Source organism: Cnephaeus nilssonii, assembly GCF_951640355.1.
Source record: "Cnephaeus nilssonii genome assembly, chromosome: 7".
In the NCBI taxonomy this organism is placed as follows: Eukaryota; Metazoa; Chordata; class Mammalia; order Chiroptera; family Vespertilionidae; genus Cnephaeus; species Cnephaeus nilssonii.
Window position 1 is genome coordinate 32,877,176 of NC_137078.1, and position 15,808 is coordinate 32,892,983.

Consider the following 15,808-nt stretch of genomic DNA (forward strand, 5'->3'; position numbering starts at 1 on the left):
AATGCACCATCACACACTTCAAAACCAGTTAAAGACACATTAAAAGATCTTGCCTGGGAAGTATTAACCCACCCGCTGTATTCACCAGAACTTGCTCCTTCAGATTACCACTTGTTCTGATCGATGGCACACGCACTTTCTGATCAGCACTTCAAAATGTACGAAGAAGTGGAAAATTAGGTCTCTGACTGGTTTGCCTCAAAACAAGAAAAATTCTATTGGGATGGTATCCACAAATTACCTGAAAGATGGGGGAAATGTGTAGCTAGTGATGGACATTACTTTGAATAAAGCACTTTTGATGTTTCTCTTGAAATTATCGTGTTTTCTTTGATTACAAAATCCACATTATTAACCGGTACACCTGGTATGCGTTGGTGACTTTATATAATTTCCTGGACAACTTCAATACTATGCAGTTACTTAAAAGCGCTGAAGGAAGAGGCTCGGGTTTCTGATGATATCTGTCAACATGACTAATCCTGCCCTGGAATGCCCTTCCCCAGGTACCGGTGGGGCTCACCCTTCACCCAGGTTTCTCTCAAAGACGGGCCTCCTCTGACCCCTGTACCCAAAACAACTGTCACCATCACTTGCTCCCATCTCACCCTACTTTATTTCCCTTCGTTCCACATATGCCCACCTGACACATTCTATATTTTTATTAGTTAACTGTCATCCCACTAGAATGTAAGCCCTTTGAGGTCACAGGGTTCCTTGGGTTCTCTATCCTACACCCCAATGCCTGGAGCAGTGCCTGACAGAGAGCAGACAGAGCTCAGTAAATATTTGTGAACAAATGAATGAATGGATTGACGATGGGAATGGTGAATATAGGCAGACTTGCCTTCTGGCCGTTCACATGGCCCTCAGGGATATCAACTCTCAACAGAAGCCGGTTGCTCTGTTAGTGATTCTGTTAACCCTTGGGCAGTCTCTCTTCACTAGGCCTCCTATAATGAAAGTGAATTGCCTAAAATTCAGTGCCACCACCAGCTCAAAGTTTTATGCAATTAAATCTGATTGCTAGAAATTCAGTGCTTTTTTTGCCAGCTCCCTCCCCCACCTTGCCCTTCCCACTTAACTGCTTTTTCTGATGTTGGCCAAGATATCAGAACCTGAGATTAGAGTAAGAAAATTGGGACCCTCCCATGACCCCATGCCAAGACTTGAGGTTTTTAATGACTAAGACAGTCAGACAGCCTTCTTTCCCCAAGGGTCCAGAGACTGTGGGAGAAGTGATAATGAAACATATAATTATATGACAGTGTGATAAGGACAATGGTAGGGAGTGAGCTAGCTTCAGAAGGGCTTCCCTTGAGGAATGATATCTGAATATCAAGCTAAAGGATGAGTAGGATTTAACTGAGCAAAGAAGGGTTGGGTAAAGGTATATATCACGGCAATTCCCCGAGGCCAGAGAAGGAACCAAAGTGCCAGGAAACTGAGCAGGAGGTGGGAGTAGTGCGTAAAGCTAGAGACAAACAGGTTGGGATCCCAGCTTCACCACTACTTAGCTGTGTGACCCAGGGCAAGTTAATTAGCTCATTTGAGGATCAGCTTCCTTATTGTGAAAGTAGTAGTATCTAGGATAGGTTCAGGAGACAATATAGGTAAAATGCTTAGCCAAGTGCCACCCAGTAAATAGTGTATACGGTGCTCTTGTACTACTAGTGCTGGTACAGTGCCCAGCACATGGTGGGTGCTCAGCAGACCGTGAATGAACTGCAGGCTCCTAAAGGTAGCAGTTCTCTCCCAGGCACCCAATTCTTGACCACCAAGAAGCCCACTTCCCTTGCTAGAGGTTCAGTCCTTTCCTGGGTCCCAAACTAGAGTCTGTCTACTTCATACCAGGCAGAGTGGCACACTGGAACTTTTTCTCACTACAGGCCATCTGACTTGCTACGTTAGGAGAGCAGCAAAAACCCTTTAAGAAGCCGTGAAACTGAAAGGCCGGGTCATTTTTGACCAGACTTCGCCAGCTGGAGTGCAGATCGGGATGTGGAATAACAAGGGTGAGGGAGAGTAGCTGATATTTCTTCTGGAGGTAAGAGCTGTCCTAGAACCCAAGTCAATACAGGCTCTCTCCAGAGTTCTGGTGGCTCCGCATTTTGTTTTGTGGTTTAATTCAGGCTAAGATGAGGCATAATGTATGTACAGTAATTTATGGATCCCATCGCAACATATTACTTTCCCCCTGAACTTTTCTAAGAAAAAATTAAATATACAGAAAAGTTGAAGGTTTTCTATAGGTTCATAAATACAATGAACACATATAACCCTTTACTAGATTCATTACTTGTTAATATTTTGCCATATTTGCACGCACTCTTTAATTTCTTTTTGCTGAGCACTTTTTTTGTTTTGTTTTTCTGTGTTTTTTTTTGTTTTTTACATGTTGATTTCTTTTATTTTTATAATTCTTTATTGTTAAAAGTATTACATATGTCCCCCTTTCCCCCCCAGTGACTGCCTCCAGCCCACCCTCCTCCCCACCCCAGGCCTTCAGCACCCTATTGTCTGTGTCCATGGGTTATGCCTATACAAGATCTTTGGTTGATTACCTCCCACCCACCCACCTGTGGGGAAGCACAAGAGACTTGGTTGGATACACTGTTTAAGGGGAAAAAGCAAGATGAATGAAAGCATGTGTAGTATGCTTTAATTTAAGAAAATACATTAATTGCTTATTTTAAAAAATAATGAGAAAAGTAAATACCAACACATCAAAAGACCAAGAAGCCTTTGAAGAGGTACTGAATATCAGTAGCCATCAAGAAAATGCAAATTACAATTACAATAAAATAATACTACACACCCACCAGAATGGCTAAAATTAAAAAGACCAAATAGAATACCAAGTATTGGCAAAGATGAGGCTCAATAGGAACCTTTATGCGCTTGGCTTGGAGATGTAACACTCCTGTCTCTGTTTCTGGTCACATGGCCATCTTCTCCCTGAGTCTGTCTGTGTTCAAATGTTCCCCCTCCTCTAAGGCTGAGTGAGGGTGAGTCTCATTTTAACCTGATTACTCCACGGGCATGGAAGTTAGGACTTCAACATACCTTTTGGGGGGGACACAATTCAACCAGTAATAATTATTAAGGGCAGCTAGTATCACCGAAAAACACCGAACATTATATGTTGCTAGGGGCCCAGTGCACAAATTCGTGCACCTTGAAAGGAACTGTAGGCTTCAAGGCTGTGGTAAGCACAGGGGCAGGTCTCGGCCATCCTCTGCACCACCGCCCAGCCCCTCCCGCCACAGCCCCCGGTCCCCTGTCTGCCAGCAGCCCTGCTCCTGCTGCCACCGCTCCCATGTGCTGAAGGCACTGGCCCTGCTCACACCCGCTGATAGTGTGGAGTGATTGGGGCCGGCGCCAGCAGCGGGTGTGAGCGGGGCCAGCACCATCAGCAGATATGAGTGGCGGCTGCTGCCCCAATCGCCCCTCAGGAGCAGGGGGAAGTGGAGACCGGCGCCGGGTGCTGGCAGCAGGTGCGAACGGCAGCTTGGGCATCGGCTGTGGGTGGGAGTGGGGTCGGTGCTGGCAGCAGGTGTGAGTGCTGGGCGGGACCGAGGCGTGTGGGAGCAAAGAATTTTCAGTAACCACCAGAGGCTTGCCCCGATGACAGTGACTGGCACCCTCCCTTGGTCTGGTGCCCTGTTCACCTGCTCCACTATCCCGCTGCGGCCAACGTCCACCATGTTCCGCTTGCATCCCCTGGTGGTCAGCACACATCATAGCAATCGGTTGCTCTGCTGTTCGGTCTATTTGCATATTAGGGTTTTATATATATATATAGATTGTCAAATAATTAGAACCAAATCAGACCAAGTCTAGAGCGAACTACCAATTTACAGTAAACAGAAGGGAGAAAAGAGCATGCTAAAAGCAACACAGGCATATAATTGGCAAAGTCTAGAATGTGGGATATTCTGCAGGACAAATGACTAGGTTTCTTCAACAAATAACTTGCAAGGAGAAAACAAAGGGAGGGAAATCTATAAATTAAAATGGATGCAATAGACCTAGCAACCAAATCCATGTATAGATCTTATTTGAAAATTTGAATACTTTATAGATATTTAATGATCTAAAAAGATTATTGATAATTTGGTGGTAGTGTTTTAAAAACAGAAAGTTCTTAACTCATTATCGGAATACATACCCTCTGATGAAATAACTTGATGTTTGGGAGGTGGAAGGGAAGTAGGGGATGGGTTAGGTATAAAACAGAATTAACCATGTTAATGAGGTATGGTGTTGGGTACATGGGGGTTCTTTGTACTATGTTCTTTATTTGCTGAAAATTTTTATCATATAAAATTATAAAAATAGCCCTGGCCAGTGTGGCTCAGTTGATTATCATCCCATGTATGGAGGGGTTGCTGGTTTGATTCCTGGTCAGGGCACATGCCCTGGTTGCAGGCTTGAACTCTGGTGGGGAATGTGCAGGAGGCAGCCAATGAATGTTTTGCTCCTCTCTCCTTCTCCCTAAAACTTAATAAAAATATTTTTTAAAAATTATAAAAATAAAAAATGCAGCATGTTAATTCAGTTTCTCAACTTGGGGTAGTCAGTATTGGATTTTATCTTCTGAAGACATCTCCCTCCCCAGACTCACTGAGATCTGCTGTTGGATATACTTTTCAGAAGTATCTACTGCAGCTTGATTGCTGATGGAGAAGTTTTGTTTATTGGAGGCTCCTGGCTAGCTGACAAAAATATTTTTCATTGCTCTAATGAAAAGAGTTTTGCTCAGTGGATAGAGCGCCGGCCTGCAACTGAAGGGTCCCAGGTTCAACTCAAGGGCGTGTATCTTGGTTGCAGGCTAGATCACCCACCCGGGGTGTGTGCAGGAGGCAACCAATCGATATGTCTCTCCCCCTCTCTTCCACTCTCTCTAAAAATCAATGGAAAAATATCCTCAGGTGAGGATCAGCAAAAAAAAATTTTTTTCATTAGGCAAAGAAGGAATTTTTAAAAACACCTTTTATTATGAAAGTACTATGCACATAACATGTGCAGGGGTAAAAGAAACCCAAAATATTCCCACACACACACACACAAAAAAATCACTCCTTCTACCCCAGTTCTCCTCAGAGGCTGTTTTTCTAATTTTCTTGTGAATCACTCTATTTTTCTAGGCATATACAAAAATAAACACAAGTTAGATCTTACTGCAAATACTATATGCAACTTGCTTTAGAGACCTTTTCATAGCAGCAAATTCAAATCCTTTTTTATTTCACTATATGAAAATACCATATTGGCAAGCATTTCCCCCAATTATTTCGTCTTTCTGATAATGTTACAACACACCTTCCTGTACACAAATAGCAAAGGAATTTTGTTGAGAATTGTATCTCCTAAAAAACTCCCCCTTCATTCTTCCACCCCCGGACAGGAAGCACCCTGAGGTATGAAGCAATCCCCCTCCTGGACCCGGCAGCTGGAGGTGGCGGTCAGGAGTGTACCTGGCTGCCAAGCGCGGGATGCCTGGCGCCCGCAGCTCTGTGGCTGGTGGTGGATGCGCTCCTGAGGCCCCTGTATGGACGCCCCGCCCCAGCCCTGGTGAGGTAAAGCACCTAGCATCACGTCGTTAGGTAAGTCCGCTGGCTTTGAGGGAGTTTGGGCTGAAGGGTGTGAAACTCAGTTCGATTCACTGGATGCAGCAATTGTTTAGTTGGTGGTATGGTGAATTTAAAGTTAAGGCACTAAAATGTTAATGTGGCCACTGCCTCTCAAGGCCAGAGTGGCTCCGTGCCTAGTTGTCTATGAAAGGTGGCATGCTGAGTGGGTTAGCAGAGTAAGCTTTTATTTTCGTCTATTGCTTTTTATTTTTAAGATGGCTTGTCTTTAATCCTCTGGAAGCCCTCTGTGTCAGCAAGGCTTTTCTTTGCCGCGGTGTGGGACTTTATTTGGGCATCTCTTGCCAGAAATGGGAATTTCCTGGCAAGTAAGAGAGGCAATTTGAGTAACCCCTACACAGACAAATACATTTCACCTCAGCGGAGCTTCTCAGGTGTCATTGAAGATGTGTGAGAAACCAGATAGAAAGCTATAGAAAATGCTCTTTTAAAAAGTATTCTTGCCCTGGCTGGTATGCTCAGTGGGTAGAGCATTGGCCTGAGCACTGCCCTCCCACTGAAGGGTCGAAAGGTTGAGGGCTGGATTCTGGCCAAGGGCACGTACCTGGGTTGCAGGTTTGATCTCCAGCCCGGTTGGGGCTCATGCAGGAGGCAGCATTGGGGACATGGTCAATGTCTCAGGCTTCCTTTCCGGCTTGGACCACGAGTGTCTTCAGGGCTCAGAGCTAAATGCACACGAACGGATTTGTTTCTTCTCGCAAAAACAGAAAATGCTTAGGGTGTCTCTTATTGGAAGAGTTGAAAAAGGTTTATTTATCGACTCTCTCCCTGAAGGGTATATTTTGGAGTGGCTCCTTATTGCTCTTAACTCCCTTTGTAAAACTTGGCCAATCACTAGTTATTAGAAGACAAGCATATTCTTATTTTGAAGGGATCAATAAAGTTCTTGTTCATCTGACAAGTTTGGTGTTTCCACGTGGCATTTGGCTAAAGGACAGAGGATGCTGAGGAAGCATTGCACTAGTGGGACTTGAGGTGGGGTTTCAAGTAAGGAGTGAGGGGGTGGGTGGAGAAGGGGTTGAATCTTGGGAAATGGCGGAGGTCCTGAGCGCACCACAGGAGATGCAGGTGAGTTGGTTAGAAGTAGAGGGCTTGTTTGACACTGAGGGAAAAAATGAGGAAAAGAGCTAATGAAGTGTTGTGCTGGGGTAGGTGAAATTACTGACCTAGAAACACTGGTCAATCTGGCACGAGGCTCTAGGTACAGTTTACTGTGGTGGCCAGGACCAAGGGTCAGAGACTTTTGTGAGCCGGGCCCAGGGGAAACCAATCACCAGATTTCATGGAGCTGTGGGGGAAAATTCTGTCCAGAGACCAAATGATTAAGTCCCAACTGAGAAGGACCCTGATTATGTAGGCATTCGTCCAGGGAAGCTTTCTCTTTGCTGGCTCCCCCTCTCTCTCCCCGCTGCCCCACCTGCAGGGGTGTCCCATTTCTCATCACCTGTCCAGTCTTCCTGAACAGCTTTTACATTCTGAACTAGTTCAGTTCCATAGAGAAGCTTTTGTTTAGCATTCATTAGCCTGCAGTCTTTTTCACCCTCTGAAATTTTGTCAAGTGACTCAATGATTGGGTTTGAACAACTGTGACCTTCAGCTGCCTGACGATATGTAATGACATCCTTGTTGATTGTAGATTCAAACTCTGGGATCTTTTCAGCCAGCAGGAGGAAACACTAGAAAGGGGTGTAGGGTCCTCCCTTCCTGTCCCCGGGGTCTGTAAGCTAAGACCTAGTCTTACAAGTAAGTGCTCTCGTCAATCTTGATTCCAGTTCCTCTAAACAGATCGATTTCCTAAAGAGACAGAATAACAGGGTGCCTGGTGTAGGAGTCAGAAAACCTGCTTCAGTGTTGCTTTTACCACTGATTAGCCCTGGGCCCGCTGGCAGTTTCCCCTTAAGTAAAAATGAAGGGGTTGAATCAAGATGCACATGGATTTCAACAGCATGAAAAGAGGGCCTGAAATGATGACCTTGCAGGTTAAATTTAAAACAAGATTAAAATGAAAACAATTACATTCACATCTGGGAGAGAGCTAACATTGCTCTTCCTGTAGAGAAGGCTCACTGGCCCCTGAATGTGAATCCAGAATGAGCTGTGGCCTTCAGAACAGCTCACAATTGCATGGGTAGATGCTCAGCTTCCCGGATCAGGAAGGGGAGAGTCCTGCTTCGCTCTGCTCTCTGGCTATGGCATCTCCTGCCTCGAGTCTCACATCTGCCTCCAATTCCTTTCTCAACATGCAATCAGAGTGATTGTTCTTAAAATCAAAATTTGATTGTCATTCTCCTGCTTACAAGCCTTCGGTAGCTCCCTGTTGCTCTCAGAATAGCCTCATCCAATGCCTTTCATGATCTCGCCCCTCTTGACTTCTCCGGTAGATGTCTTGTCCTGACTCTAGTAGTTCCAAACCTCAGGCAGTTCTGAGAGCTGGTCCTTCTCTCTCTCCACTCTAAAAAGCAGTTTCCAACACGCACACACACACATGCATGGGAGCCGGTGTGGGCCCCTTCACCGGTCACGTCCCTCCTCTGGGATTACAGAGCCCCTCAGCTTGTCCCTGTCATAGCACTTCCCACACCATAGTGCAAGTGCTTGACAGTGCTCCCACTCCCACCCCACAGCAGTGAGCCCCTCGAGACAGAGATCTGTTCTTTTCTCCTGTGTTTTCTCAGCATCTTCCTGGTAGGCACTCAGTTTCTATAGAATCAATGGAAGGCTAGGGGAACAACGGACAACCACAGGTGCTTTCAGAGAGGGGTGATAAGGATGGCAAAGGCCATGGGAAGAAGGGTGAATGACAAATAACTGAAGACACCTGAACAGTTTAGTCTGGAGAAGAGCGCGTCAGGAGAGGCCCTTATGTCAAGGGCTGCCCTGGGGAGATGGGATATGATTCACTGTAACCTCTCCAGAGGGCACGTTGCACTCCGGTAGGAGGGAGGTGGGCATGGTATAAAGAAGCAGCTTTGGAGAACACTGGGACACGCTGTTTGGGAACATTTGGTGGAGCAAGGGTGCCTTGCAGCGAAGGGATGGCTTCCTGGGGACCTAAGGAGCTCCTGGCCCTGAAATCAGGACTTCCACCATTTCCCAGCACCATCTCAGGAGTGTGAGTAGAAGGATCCTTGTGTTGGGTGAGGCATTCACCCCCATAATAGTGACAGCCCTGCAGAACGTGGGTTCTAAGATCTGTAGGTCCCTGACAGCTCTAAACGTCCATGACTTTCTTATCTAGGCCACAACACCTCACAATTTAGAAAACTGAACAGACATTATCATTTCTTCTTTAGCGGCTTTAGAGTATTTTACTTATTCCATCCACCTATGACGGAATAGGTAAAATACTGGTCCAGTTCATTGTTCCATTGGGAATGGAAATAGGGATATGGAGGAGTTATAGAACCTTCCTAGTGTGTGCAGGTCATAATAAGAGGAAGAATCTTAACAGGAAATGGAACTCTCAGTTACTGTGGCATTAAATCAGGTGACTCTTCCAGTTCCTGATAACTTCATGAGCCAAGGTGTCCTATGAACTGTCATGTTTCTTACCATTTCACCTTCATTCCACGCCTGAAGTTCAAGGACATAACCATGGCAGTGGCCATAGGGATGGGCCCTGGAACTAGACTGCCTGTGTGACCTCAGAAAGTTACTTAATCTTTCTGTGACTAACGCAGTTGCCTCATCTATACAATGACTATAATAATAGAATCAACCTTGTAGGGTTGTAAGGATAAAATGAGAACGCAGTACATGGGTATAGTAAGTACTTTATATTGCCTAGTATTATTAGTACTGTATTGGATGAGAACAGGACTTGGGGATAAAGAGAATTGATTTCTCATTCTGGTGCAAAGGTATAGTGTAGTGGTCTTCAGCTGCTCTCCGCACAGCCTCAGAAGTGCCTTGGAGCTCCCACTGAGAACCCGGGCTCGGTGAAAGGGCCACAAGATGACAACCATTGGCAAAGAAGAATGAAATGGGGGGGGGTGGGGTGGGGGGGGGGAACATGTGCTGCTGTCTGTGGTCCTGAAACATTTAATTCTCTAGAAAATTGAAGGTGGGTTGCAACCATAGTTCCAGGATCTTCCCCCCACCCCCCATCCCCATAATTCCCTGCTTATGGATAATCTCCTCACCGAATGGGATTTGGATAAATTGTTGATAACCTTTTGAATCATTAGTTTCTTTTTCTCTGAAGACAGGTAATTCCCATCCTCTGATGTGTTCACTGGCATATTGCCAGGTTACACGCCATCCTGATATGTAACACCTGTGCACCTGATGCCTGCCCAAAGGACCTGGTCAGAAAGGGCAACACACATATCTTTGACTGTGATCTCCCTCTTTGTAGAGTCACTGGAACTCTAAGCCCACTGAAGACAGCCTGACAGTGGCCCAGGGCCTCACACAGTGTTTAGCAATCACTCAGGATGTCCTGAGGCTGGGATCAGAGCCACACTCTACTCTGTCCCCAGGTGGCCTGCATGGTCCATCATTACATCATTGCCTCTGCCATTGCTCATGCTGCAGCTCCTTTCCACTATTCCCCCACATACACACACCCCGGTACACAGCAGGCTCTCCCCAACCAAGGTCACAGCTGTTCTGTTAGATGCTGTAAAGCTTCTCTTGCTGTTTCAACTTAGAATTTTTATCAAGGACTTGGGATTGATTCCCAGTGGAGACACCTCCCAATCCCCCGGTATCTTTCTCAAAAGCCTTTCTTTCTTTTTCATCAACCTGGACAGTGCAATCCATCACTGTCTCAGGAAAGGGTCCAGCTTCCACCGGAGGCCTCCCCAGGGAAGGGATGAGAAGCATACTGCTGCCTCTGTCCTCTTCCTCCGTGTCAGAGCTTTATCTGGCATCCGGCTCAGCTACATTCTCAACACCCTCCTCAAATAGCTCCCCGGATGGCCTTCGAGGTGGCAGAGCTCCCGAGGGGCCCCTGCCAACTGGGCTCCCTCTGGGATCCCCCACCCCATGCACAGATATGGAAGTGATTCAGGCTTTCTACACCAGGGGAATTCTCCAAACTTATGTAGCATTATTAAAAGGAAAAAAAAAAACAACAACAGAAAGAATTTTCTTTTCATAGATTAACAAAAATTATTAATGTTGATTTGGCCCATTCTGGCTCCAAGCAGGGTCAGACTCAAACAATAATTGTTTAAACTTACAGAGAAAGAGAGAAAAACAGCATCTCTCGGAGAATGAAATTTTGGAACACCTCCTTATAGATCGGAGGTTGTTTTTATTTTCCTGAATACCAGTTCCTTCGTGGTGCAATCTTAGCCCTTGGCCCAGTGTTCTGTCCTTAGGGGGACTCCGAGGGAAGAGGGTAGCCGGCCTGACTGGTCACAGTGGAGTGCTCTCTGCCTGAGAGCTTACCACCCCATCACACATAGGCTCACACATCCTCTAAACCATAATCACCTGTGTCCGACTTGGCTCTCAGACATGAAGAGGGAGCCCTGGGTATGCAATACCACAAACATATTCCCCCCAAGAGTACGTATGCAGCAATCCAGACATTCTCATTGCTCTGCCTTCTAATTAGTTCAGGGAGTTGCAGCCTCACAGTGTGGGTGTGCTTGCCAGCTGTGCTGCTCGGGAAGTTATGTGTCTGCGCTCCTTCTGTCTCCTCCCTCGGTGTTGGGAAATTACAGAGCTGGTTCTCTCTGCTTGTCTTGGAAGTGTGTGCACTGACCTTACCCCGCAGAGCCTTGGGGACCGATGTGGTGCTATTTGGATCTCAGATCTTGCAGTCTGCGGTCCTTGAGGGGGCGGGAGTGGACGGCCTTTGAGCTGAAAGGGATTGCCTGTAGCTAAGATTGTTCAAGCCCCTTGGGCGACCTACTGCAGAATCAGTGCCCACAGGACCAGAGGAGGGATTTCCTGGCTCAGGGGAAACCTGCGTCTCTCACGAAGGGGTCTATTCTGGAGGCTGCCAGACACCTTATCCCCATGAAAAGAGAGGCCCCGAAGAGAGAGGCCCCTATCTCTACAGTCCCCGGGGCCCTGGCATGGCTGCATGGCTGAAACAAAATCTGCTAACTTTCTAATTTAAACTTTTCTCCTCTACACAGTCCCCCGCTCATTTTGTTTATGGGTTCTCCCTCTGGGTAACCAGGTCATACTTTCAGCTCTAGATGGAACTTCCCCACCTTGCCCAAGGTTCAGCACACCCCCCTCTTTAAACCCGTGGGCGACAGAGTTTTCCCCGGCATTATCCCACAGGAACTTCTCCACCTCAGCTCGCAGTGGCCGGCGCCTCTCCGATTGGCCCACAGGCCTGTGTCGTTTTCTCCACCACACTTCTTAGCTGAAACCCACCAGGGTGCAATTTTCTACCTTATCTCATCCCTTGGCGTGGATTCCACTGTTGGTTTCCTCCTGCCTGCACACCTGTTTTTTTTTTGTTTTGTTTTTTTTAAGCTGTTCGCCTCCCTCCTGCCTCACTTGGTCTTTTGGGCAAGGCCTCGGCCACCTCCCTCCTGGGCACGTGGCTTCTCCAGGAGGGCTGCTCTCTGCAGATGGGGTCAGTAAGTCGCTGCCTGGCCGTGGCCTCTGATAGTAGCTTTGCAGGTAGCCACTTGCTTGCCACCTTGTCCCACACATCACGTTGATTTTCACGAGCGCACCTCCGCAAAGCCTGAAGGGTCGCTGTCCCTCTGAGGCCTAGGCTAAGGCAGAGCATAAAGGAAGGGCCTCCAAGCTCCTTGACAAACGGTGTTTTCCACACCTAGAAATACGTCTTTTTGTAACCTTTATCTAATTTCAGAAGATCTGCCTAGAAGAAATGCTGTATTAGATGTTATATTTATTTTTTCCAAATAGCATAGGAAATCAAGCTTTACATGGGTGTTTTAGTTTAATTTTGTTAAAAGAATAATACATTGCCTTGGCCTATTTGCTCAGTGGTTAAAGCATTGGGCTGAGGACAGAAAGGTCAAGGGTTTGATTCCTGGTCAAGGGCACGTACCTCAGTTGCAAGTTCCCCAGCCCCTGTGGGGGTATGTGTGGGAGGTAACCAACCAATGTGTCACCCCTCATAGCAATGTTTCTCCCTTCCATCTCTCTCTCCCCCTCCTTCCATTCTCTCTGGAAATAAATGGGGAAAAAAATCCTTGGCTGAGGATTTAAAATAAGAAAGAAAGAAATAATATATCCACATGGCTCAAAACTCCCAAACCATCAACTTTTATATAGCAAAAATTCTTTCTCCCCACCTTGTTTCACGCCTGTCCAGGTGCCACTCTGCCTGGGTAAGCACTGTGCTTAGTTTCTTGAGGGTATTTCTCAGTTTTTGTTGGATCTTGAGCGTCTTGTACCAGATACAAAATCAGGTGACTGCTTCGGAGACAATGGCTGCGTGCCGGCCAGTTAAACAGGAAGGAGGCCTCTGTCATTCAGTCACACATTTGCCCTTAAGGACTGAGGTACCTGCCGCTCCCCCACCCTGTGGCTACAGAAACTCTGTCCTAAGGTCTTTTTCTTTCTCTGTCTACAACATAGCCTTTGTTGTACCATAGATTTTTATCGCAGCCATCTTTGTCTAAGTGTCTGTTTCAACGTCTTGAAGCTTAAAGCAGATTCCATTACTTGGGAGCTTAGTGAATTGGCCCCAGTTAATCAGATAAGCTCTAGAAAAATTCCCTGGAAACCTCCAACAGATACACTTAAAAATATCTAGCACAGTCGGGTTATCAGGACAAGATTGCAGCCCATGCCATCAGAATGGAGGCGACCTATGGATTTTGCAATAATTTGAGGCCCCAAGAAGGAGTCAGTAGTCAAGTGTGGGCAGGCAGAAGTGCTCAGCCCCAGGCTGCGTGTGCTCTGCAGCCAGCACCTTCTCTGGACCAAGGTCAGTGGACCAGGTAGCAGGAGTGACCAGTACTCTTAGTCAGAAAGGAATTTAGCCCGGCCGCGTGGTTAAGTGGTTGAGCGTCAACCTATGAACCAGGAGGTCATGGTTCGGTTCCCGGTCAGGGCATATGCTGGGGTTGCGGGCTCGAGGGGTGTGCAGGAGGCAGCTGATCGGTGGTTCTCTCTCATCATTGACGTTTCTATCGATCTCTTCCTCTCCCTCTCTGAAATCAATAAAAAAATATTTTTAAAAAAGAAAGAAAATTCATCTGAGCAGATTAATGTTTAGAGAGTCCAGCTGCCCACTTCCTCGGCTCTCTTGTCTCTCAGTGTGGCTGGAAAGGCAGCTGGCAGCCTAGAGGTTATCAGCATCATCTTTGAGACTGCCCAGGATAGTCATCACTACACACACACACACACACACACACACACACACACACACACACACCATGCTCTTAGTGCCACCTAATACATTTGTCCCAAATCTCCACTTCTCGAAATTCACTGACTCCAGTGGTTTCGGATTGGTGGGTTGTTTGATGGCTCAGCCATAAGGCAAAACTTCCCTGGTGTTGCTCTGTGTTTGGAAGGCTTCCCCACATAACTCTGTGAACTGGAACTGCACTTAAAGATGTTGACTGCTTGGTCTTAGCAATATCTTTTTGGATATATCTCTGTGGGCAAGGTCAACAAAAATAAAAATAAATGGAGCATTGGCGATCTTGCTCCCCAACATATGTCATCAGTTTGGCTTAAATAAACTCTTATAAAAATTTTCAAAAAGATAAACAAATGGGACTACATCAAACTAAAATCTTTTTGCACAATGATGGAAACCATCAACAAAATGAAAAGACAATCTATAGAAAGGAGAAGATATTCACAAATGATACATCTAATAAGGGGTTAATATCCAAAAATGTAGGAAACTTATACAACTTAACACCAAGAAAAAACAAACAATCAAATTTAAAAATGGGCAGAGAATCTCAACAGACATTTTTCCAAAGAGGACATACAGATACTTAATATCACTAGTCACCAGGGATATGCAAATCAAAACCATATTGAGATATCACCTCACCCTATCAGAATGGCTATCATCAAAATATCAATGAATAAGTAATAAGTGCTGACAAGGATGTGTAGAAAAGGAAACTCTTGTGCACTATAGGTGGGATTGTAAGTTGGTGCAGCCACTGTGAAGATTCCTCAAAAAAATTAAAAATAGAGCTTCCACATGATGCAGCAATTTCACTTCTGGGCATGAAGCTGAAGAAAACAGAAACACTATCTTAAAAATATATATACACAAAATATCAGACATATGTCATAGCAATATCTTTACCGATACAGCTCCTAGGGCAATGGAAACTAAAGAGAAAATAAACAAATGGGGCTACATCAAAATAAAAAGCTTCTGCACAGCAAAATAAACCATCAACAAAACAACAAGAAAGCCCACTGCATGGGAGAACATGTTAGCCAATGTTATCTCCAATAAGGGTTTAATCTCCAAAATTTATAGGGAACTCATACAACTTAACAAAAAGAAGATAAACAATCCAATTAAAAAAAATGGGCAAAGGACCTAAATAGACACTTTTCGAAAGAAGACATACAGAAGGCCATGAAATATATGAGAACATTCTCAAAGTCACTAATCATCTGAGAGATGCAAATCAAAACAACAATGAGGTACCATCTCACACCTGTCAGAATGGCTATCATCAACAAATCAACAAATGACAAGTGCTGGTGAGGATGCATAGAAAAAGGAACCCTTGTGCACTGCTGGTGGGAATGCAGACTGGGGTAGCCAGTGAGAGAACAGTGTGGAGAACAGTATGGCATTTCCTCAAAAAATTAAAAATGGAACTTCTATTTGACCTAGTAATCCCACTTCTAGGAATATATCCCAAGAAAACAGAAACTCCAATCAGAAAGGATATATGCACCCCTATGTTCATAGCAGCACAATTTACAATAGCTAAGATTTGGAAACAGCAGATGAGTGGATTAGAAAACAGTAGTACATCTACACAATGGAATACTATGCTGCTATAAAAAAGAAGGAATTATTACCATTTGCAACAGCATGGATGGAACTGGAGAGCATTATGCTAAGTGAAATAAGCCAGTCAGAGAAAGATAAATATCACATGATCTCATTTGTGGAATAGAATGAACAACATAAACTGATGAACAAAAATAGAACCAGAGTCATAGAAGCATTGAACAGAGGGAAGGTGGGGGTGAGAGGGTAAGAGATCAAC

General features: G+C 45.5%; 1 long non-coding RNA gene across 1 annotated transcript in view; it reads left to right on the plus strand.

The window, feature by feature from the left end:
* Positions 1–1,473: 1,473 nt before the first annotated feature.
* The window catches only part of LOC307102569, a 60,605-nt gene continuing 46,270 nt past the window's right edge, over positions 1,474–15,808 (plus strand). Inside the window, exons 1-2 of the long non-coding RNA XR_013813739.1 lie at positions 1,474–2,047; positions 5,411–5,609. This is a non-coding gene — a long non-coding RNA (uncharacterized lncRNA). The remainder of the gene's footprint in view (positions 2,048–5,410; positions 5,610–15,808) is intronic.